Raw genomic sequence first — 8,525 nt, 5'->3', positions numbered from 1 at the left:
TGAAAGCTTGGCTGGCTAGTGAGCCATGTCTAATTCCTAGACTGAAGCTTTAGACTAAGAATGCAAGATTCCTGGAATTCATGTTAAAAATTTTGGAATCCTTATTTTTTCTTTTTCATATAATTTTCGAAAAAAAAATTAGAAAATCATAAAAATCAAAAATATTTTTTGTGTTTCTTGTTTGAGTCTTGAGTCATATCATAAGTTTGGTGTCACTTGCATATGCATCTTGCATTTTTCGAAAATTCATGCATTCATAGTGTTCTTCATGATCTTCAAGTTGTTCTTGGTAAGTCTTGTTGTTTGATCTTGATGATTTCATGTTTTGTGTCTTTTCTTGTTTTTCATATGCATTCTTGAATTCTTAATGTCTAAGCATTAAAGAATTCTAAGTTTGGTGTCTTGCATGTTTTCTTTGCATTAAAAATTTTTCAAAAATATGTTCTTGATGTTCATCATGATCTTCATAGTGTTCTTGGTGTTCATCTTGACATTCATAGCATTCTTGCATGCATCACATGTTTTGATCTAAAATTCTCATGCATTGCATCAATTTTCTTGTTTTTCTCTCTCATCATAAAAATTCAAAAAAATCAAAAAAATATCTTTCCCTTTTTTCTCTCATCAAACTCGAAAATTTGGATTGACTTTTTCAAAAATTTTTAAAATCAAGTTGTTTCTTATGAGTCAAATCAAATTTTCAATTTGAAAATCTTATCTTTTTCAAAATCTTTTTCAAAAATCAAATCTTTTTCAAATTTCTTAGTTATTTTCGAAAATTCCAAAAATACTTTTCAAAAATCTTTTTCTTATTTTTATATCAAATTTTCGAAAATAATACTAACAATTAATGTTTTGATTCAAAAATTTCAATTTTGTTACTTGCTTGTTAAGAAAGATTCAAACTTTAAGTTCTAGAATCATATCTTGTGATTTCTTGTGAATCAAGTCATTAATTGTGATTTTAAAAATCAAATCTTTTTCAAAAACTAATTTCTATCATATCTTTTCAAAAATATCTTCTCAGCTTATCTTTTTCAAAAATCTAATTTCAAAATATATTTTCCAACTTCCTAACTTCTTATCTTTTCAAAATTTGTTTCAACTAACTAACTAATTTTTTGTTTGTTTCTTAACTTTTTCAAAACTATCTAACTAACTCTCTCTCTCTCTAATTTTCGAAAATATCTTCCCTCTTTTTCAAAAATTTCTTTTTTTTTAACTAATTATTTTTATTTTTTATTTTAAAATTTTTCGAAAAAATACTAACCTTTTTCAAAAACTATTTTCGAAAATCACTAACTCTTTTTCAAAAATTATTTTCGAAAATTCTTCCTCTCCCATCTTATTCTATTTATTTATTCATTTACTAACATCGCATCTCACATCTCTGCCCTCCTCACAGTTGTGTTTCTTTCTTTACATCACATTCTTTGTCTCCCTCTTTTCTTCCACTCACAAAGGGATCCCTATACTGTGGTATAAAGGATCCATATTATTATTATTATTATATTTTTCTGTGCCCTCTTCTTTGTCATATGAGCAGGAGCAAGGACAAGAATATTCTTGTTGAAGCAGATCCAGAACCTGAAAGGACTCTGAAGAGAAAACTAAGAGAAGCTAAATTACAACAATCCAGAGATAACCTTTCAGAAATTTTCGAACAGAAAGAGGAGATGGCAGCCGAAAATAATAATAATGCAAGGAGAATGCTTGGTGACTTTACTGCACCAAATTCCAATTTACATGGAAGAAGCATCTCCATTCCGACCATTGGAGCAAACAATTTTGAGCTGAAACCTCAATTAGTTTCTCTGATGCAGCAGAACTGCAAGTTTCATGGACTTCCATCTGAAGATCCTTTTCAGTTCTTAACTGAATTCTTGCAGATCTGTGATACTGTTAAGACTAATGGAGTAGATCCTGAAGTCTACAGGCTCATGCTTTTCCCATTTGCTGTAAGAGACAGAGCTAGAATATGGTTGGACTCTCAACCTAAAGATAGCCTGAACTCTTGGGATAAGCTGGTCACGACTTTCTTAGCCAAGTTCTTTCCTCCTCAAAAGCTGAGCAAGCTTAGAGTGGATGTTCAAACCTTCAAACAAAAAGATGGTGAATCCCTCTATGAAGCTTGGGAAAGATACAAACAACTGACCAAAAAGTGTCCTTCTGACATGCTTTCAGAATGGACCATCCTGGATATATTCTATGATGGTTTATCTGAGCTATCAAAGATGTCACTGGACACTTCTGCAGGTGGATCCATTCACCTAAAGAAAACGCCTGCAGAAGCTCAAGAACTCATTGACATGGTTGCTAATAACCAGTTCATGTACACTTCTGAGAGGAATCCTATGAGTAATGGGATGCCTATGAAGAAGGGAGTTCTTGAGGTTGATACTTTGAATGCCATATTGGCTCAGAATAAAATATTGACTCAGCAAGTCAATATGATCTCTCAGAGTCTGAATGGAATGCAAGCTGCATCCAACAGTACTCAAGAGGCTTCTTATGAAGAAGAAGCTTATGATCCTGAGAACCCTGCAATAGCAGAAGTAAATTACTTAGGTGAATCTTATGGAAACACCTATAACTCATCATGGAGAAATCATCCAAATTTCTCATGGAAGGATCAAAAGCCTCAACAAGGCTTTAATAATGGTGGAAGAAACAGGTTTAATAATAATAAACCTTTTCCATCATCCACTCAGCAACAGACAGAGAACTCTGAACAAAATACTTCTAATTTAGCAAACTTAGTCTCTGATCTATCCAAGGCCACTGTAAGTTTCATGAATGAAACAAGGTCTTCCATTAGAAATCTGGAAGCACAAGTGGGCCAGCTGAGTAAAAGGATCACTTAAATCCCTCCTAGTACTCTCCCAAGCAATACAGAAGAGAATCCAAAAGGAGAGTGCAAGGCCATTGACATAAGCACCATGGCCGAACCTGTAAAGGAAGGAGAGGACGTGAATCCTAAGGAGGAAGACCTCCTGGGACGTCCAGTGGTCAATAAGGAGCTTCCCTCTGAGGAACCAAAGGACTCTGAGGCTCATCTAGAGACCATAGAGATTCCATTAAACCTCCTTATGTCCTTCATGAGCTCTGATGAGTATTCCTCTTCTGAAGAGAATGAGGATGTTACTGAAGAGCAAAATGCTAAGTTTCTTGGTGCAATCATGAAGCTGAATGCCAAATTATTTGCCATTGATACTTAGGAAGATGAACCTCCCTTGTTCATCAATGAACTAAGTGATCTGGATCAACTGACATTGCCTCAGAAGAGACAGGATCCTGGAAAGTTCATAATACCTTGTACCATAGGCACCATGATCTTTAAGGCTCTGCGTGACCTTGGTTCAGGAATAAACCTCATGCCCCTCTCTGTAATAGAGAAACTGGGAATCTATGGGGTGCAAGTTGCTAAAATCTCATTAGAGTTGGCAGACAATTCAAGAAAACAGGCTTATGGACAAGTAGAGGACGTGTTAGTAAAGGTTGAAGGCCTTTACATCCCTACTGATTTCATAGTCCTGGATATTGGAAAGGAAGAGGATGAATCCATCATCCTAGGAAGACCTTTCCTAGCCACAGCAAGAGCTGTGATTGATGTGGACAGAGGAGAATTAATCTTTCAATTGAATGAGGACAACCTTGTGTTTACAACTCAAGGATCTCTCTCTGCATCCATGGAGAGGAAGCATAAAAAGCTTCTCTCAAAGCAGAGTCAACCAAAGCCCCCACAGTCAAACACTAAGTTTGATGTTGGGAGGCCACAACCAAACTCTAAGTTTGGTGTTGAACTCCCATATCCAAACTCTAAGTTTGGTGTTGGAGAGTCTCAACAATGCTCTGAACATCTGTGAGGCTCCATGAGAGCCCACTGTCAAGCTATTGACATTAAAGAAGCGCTTGTTGGGAGGCAACCCAATTTTTATTTATCTAACAATATTTTTCTTAGTTATATGTCTTTATAGGTACATGATCATGTAGAGTCACAAAATAAATATAAAAATTGAAAACGGAATCAAAAACAGCAGAAGAAAAATCACACCCTGGAGGAGCATCTGCCTGGCGTTCAACGCCAGAACAGAGCATGGTTCTGGCGCTGAACGCCTAAAATGGGCAGCATCCTGGCGCTGAACGCCCAGAACAAGCATGGTTCTGGCGTTCAACGCCAGAAATGGCAACAAATGGGCGTTGAACGCCCAAAATGGGCACCAACCTGGCGCTGAACGCCCAGAGTTGTGTGCAAGGGCATTTTACATGCCTAATTTGGTGCAAGGTTGTAAATCCTTGAACACCTCAGGATCTGTGGACCCCACAGGATCATCTCAGGATCTGTGGACCCCATAGGATCCCCACCTACCTCTACTCACTTCTTCTCACCCCTCTTTCACACAATCCCATAAACACTCTTCCCCAAAACCCTTCACCTATCACCTCCATCCCTCTTCCCCATTAAACCTTCACCACTCACATCCACCCACTCTTCCCCATAAACCTACCTCATAAACTCCACCTACCTTCAAAATTCAAAACCAATTTCCCACCCAAACCCACCCATATGGCCGAACCTTAACCCCCCCTCCCTTCCCTATATAAAGCCCTCCATTCTTCATCAAATTCACACAACACACCCCTCTACACCCTTCTTGGCCGAAACACTTCCCACTCTCCCTCTCCTCCATTTCTTCTTCTTCATCTATTCTTTCTTCTCTTGCTCGAGGGTGAGCAAAATACTAAGTTTGGTGTGGTAAAAGCATAAGCTTTTTGTTTTTCCATTACCATTGATGGCACCTAAGACCGGAGAATCCTCTAGAAAGGGGAAAGGGAAGACAAAAGCTTCCACATCTGAGTCATGGGAGATGGAAAGGTTCATCTCCAAAGCCCATCAAGACCACTTCTATGATGTTGTGGCCAAGAAGAAGGTGATCCCCGAGGTCCCTTTCAAACTCAAAAGAAATGAGTATCCGGAGATCCGACATGAAATTCAAAGAAGAGGTTGGGAAGTTCTAACAAATCCCATCCAACAAGTCGGCATCCTAATGGTTCAAGAGTTCTATGCCAATGCATGGATCACCAAGAACCATGATCAAAGTAAGAACCCGGATCCAAAGATCTATGTTACAATGGTTCGGGGGAAATACTTAGATTTTAGTCTGGAGAATGTGAGGTTGGCGTTTAACTTGCCCATGATGCAAGGAGATGAACGTCCTTACACAAGGAGAGTCAACTTTGATCAAAGGTTGGACCAAGTCCTTATGGACATATGTGTAGAAGGAGCTCAATGGAAGATTGACTCCAAAGGCAAGCCGGTTCAACTAAGAAGATTGGACATCAAGCCTGTAGCTAGAGGTTAGTTGGAGTTCATTCAATGCTCAATCATTCCCACTAGCAACCGGTCTGAAGTTACTATAGACCGGGCCATCATGATGCATAGCATCATGATTGGAGAAGAGGTGGAAGTTCATGAGATTATACCTCAAGAACTCTACAAGGTGGCTGACAAGTCCTCCACTATGGCAAGGTTAGCCTTTCCTCACCTCATTTGCCACCTATGCAATTCGGCTGGAATTGACATAGAGGGAGATATCCTCATCAAAGAGGACAAGCCCATCACTAAGAAAAAGATGGAGCAAGCAAGAGAGCCCATTCATGGAGCTCAAGAGGCGTATGAAGCTTATCATCAAAAGATCCCTGAGATACCTCAAGGGATGCACTTTCCTCCACAGAACTATTGGGAGCACATCAACACCTCCCTAGAAGAATTAAGTTCCAACATGGGACAACTAAGGGTGGAACATCAAGAGCAATCCATCATCCTTCATGAAATAAGAGAAGATCAAAAGGCAATGAGGGAGGAGCAACAAAAACAAGGAAGAGACATAGAAGAGCTCAAGGACATCATTGGTTCCTCAAGAAGGAAACGCCATCATCACTAAGGTGGACTCATTCCTTGTTCTTACTTCTTCTGTTTTTCGTTTTCTATGTTATGTGCTTATCTATGTTTGTGTCTTCATTACATGATCATTAGTAGTTAGTAACTTTGTCTTAAAGTTATGAATGTCCTATGAATCCATCACCTCTCTTAAATGAAAAATGTTTTAATTCAAAAGAACAAGAAGTACATGAGTTTCGAATTTATCCTTGAACTTAGCTTAATTATATTGATGTGGTGACAATGCTTCTTGTTTTCTGAATGTATGCTTGAACAGTGCATATATCTTTTGAAGTTGTTGTTTAAGAATGTTAAATATGTTGGCTCTTGAAAGAATGATGACTAGGAGACATGTTATTTGATAATCTAAAAAATCATAAAAATGATTCTTGAAGCAAGAAAAAGCAGCAAAGAACAAAGCTTGCAGAAAAAAAATAGGCGAAAAAAAATATATAGAAAGAAAAGAAAAAGCAAGCAGAAAAAGCCAAAAGCTCTTAAAACCAAGAGGCAAGAGCAAAAAGCCAATAACCCTTAAAACCAAAAGGCAAGGGTAAATAAAAAGGATCCCAAGGCTTTGAGCATCAGTGGATAGGAGGGCATAAAGGAATAAAATCCTGGTCTAAGTGGCTAAACCAAGCTGTCCCTAACCATGTGCTTGTGGCGTGTAGGTGTCAAGTGAAAACTTGAGACTGAGCGGTTAAAGTCAAGGTCCAAAGCAAAAAAAGAGTGTGCTTAAGAACCCTGGACACCTCTAATTGGGGACTTTAGCAAAGCTGAGTCACAATCTGAAAAGGTTCACCCAATTATGTGTCTGTGGCATTTATGTATCCGATGGTAATACTGGAAAACAAAGTGCTTAGGGCCACGGCCAAGACTCATGAAATAGCTGTATTCAAGAATCATCATACTGAACTAGGAGAATCAATAACACTATCTGAACTCTGAGTTCCTATAGATGCCAATCATTCTGAACCTCAATGGATAAAGTGAGATGCCAAAACTATTCAAGAGGCAAAAAGCTATAAGTCCCGCTCATTTGATTGGAGCTATGTTTCATTGAAAGTTTGGAATTTATAGTATATTCTCTTCTTTTTATCCTATTTGATTTTCAGTTGCTTGGGGACAAGCAACAATTTAAGTTTGGTGTTGTGATGAGCGGATAATTTATACGCTTTTTGGCATTGTTTTTAGTATGTTTTTAGTAGAATCTAGTTACTTTTAGGGATGTTTTCATTAGTTTTTATGTTAAATTCACATTTCTGGACTTTACTATGAGTTTGTGTGTTTTTCTGTGATTTCAGGTATTTTCTGGCTGAAATTGAGGGACTTGAGCAAAAATCAGATTCAGAGGTTGAAGAAGGACTGCTGATGCTGTTGGATTCTGACCTCCCTGCACTCAAAGTGGATTTTCTGGAGCTACAGAACTCAAAATAGCGCGCTTCCAATTGCGTTGGAAAGTAGACATCCAGGGCTTTCCAGCAATATATAATAGTTTATACTTTGGTCAAGTTTAGATGACGCAAACTGGCGTTCAACGTTAGCTCTCTGCCCAAATCTGGCGTCCAGCGCCAGAAAAGGATCCAAAACCAGAGTTGAACGCCCAAACTGGCACAAAAACTGGCGTTCAACTCCAAGAAGGACCTCTACACGTGCAACACTCAAGCTCAGCCCAAGCACACACCAAGTGGGCCCCGGAAGTGGATTTTTGCATCAATTACTTACTTCTGTAAACCCTAGTAGCTAGTTTATTATAAATAGGACATTTTACTATTGTATTAGACATCCTGAGTTTTATCTTCGGATCATAGTCTTGGTTACTCCGGTTCCCCTCTGGGGCCGAGACCAATGAACTCCATTTTCACTTATGTATTTTTAACGGTAGAGTTTCTACACTCCATAGATTAAGGTGTGGAGCGCTGCTGTTCCTCAAAGATTAATGCAAAGTACTACTGTTTTCTATTCAATTCATCTTATTTCGCTTCTAAGATATTCATTCGCACTTCAACCTGAATGTGATGAACGTGACAATCATCATCATTCCCTATGAACGCGTGCCTGACATCCACTTCCGTTCTACATTAGATTGAATGAGTATCTCTTAGATCTCTTAATCGGAATCTTCGTGGCGTAAGCTAGAATGATGGCGGCATTCAAGAGAATCCGGAAGGTCTAAACCTTGTCTGTGGTATTCTGAGTAGGATTCAATGATTGAATGACTGTGACGAGCTTCAAACTCGCGATTGCCGGGCGTAGTGACAGACGCAAAAGGATAGTAAATCCTATTCCAGCAGGATCGAGAACCGACAGATGAATAGCCGTGCCATGACAGGGTGCGTTGACCATTTTCACTGAGAGGATAAGATGAAACCATTGACAAGGGTGATGCCTCCAGATGATTAGCTGTGCCGTGACAGGGCATTTGGATCATTTTCCCGAGAGAAGACCGAAAGTAGCCATTGACAGTGGTGATGTATCACATAAAGCCAGCCATGGAAAGGAGTAAGACTGATTGGATGAAGATAGCAGGAAAGCAGAGGTTCAGAGGAACGAAAGCATCTCTATTCGCTTATCTGAAATTCTCACC

The 8,525-nt window shown here is 38.8% G+C and overlaps 1 non-coding gene across 1 annotated transcript; it reads right to left on the bottom strand.

The window, feature by feature from the left end:
• Positions 1 to 2,072: 2,072 nt before the first annotated feature.
• LOC148548278 (small nucleolar RNA R71) lies at positions 2,073 to 2,180 on the bottom strand. The gene has a single exon (XR_015897896.1). It is a non-coding gene; the product is annotated as a small nucleolar RNA R71 (small nucleolar RNA).
• Between the last annotated feature and the right edge of the window lie 6,345 nt (positions 2,181 to 8,525).

Source organism: Arachis ipaensis, chromosome B8 (assembly GCF_059453495.1).
Source record: "Arachis ipaensis isolate K30076 ecotype BB chromosome B8, ASM5945349v1, whole genome shotgun sequence".
Lineage (NCBI taxonomy): Eukaryota > Viridiplantae > Streptophyta > Magnoliopsida > Fabales > Fabaceae > Arachis > Arachis ipaensis.
This window is presented reverse-complemented; position numbering and strand designations above follow the sequence as displayed.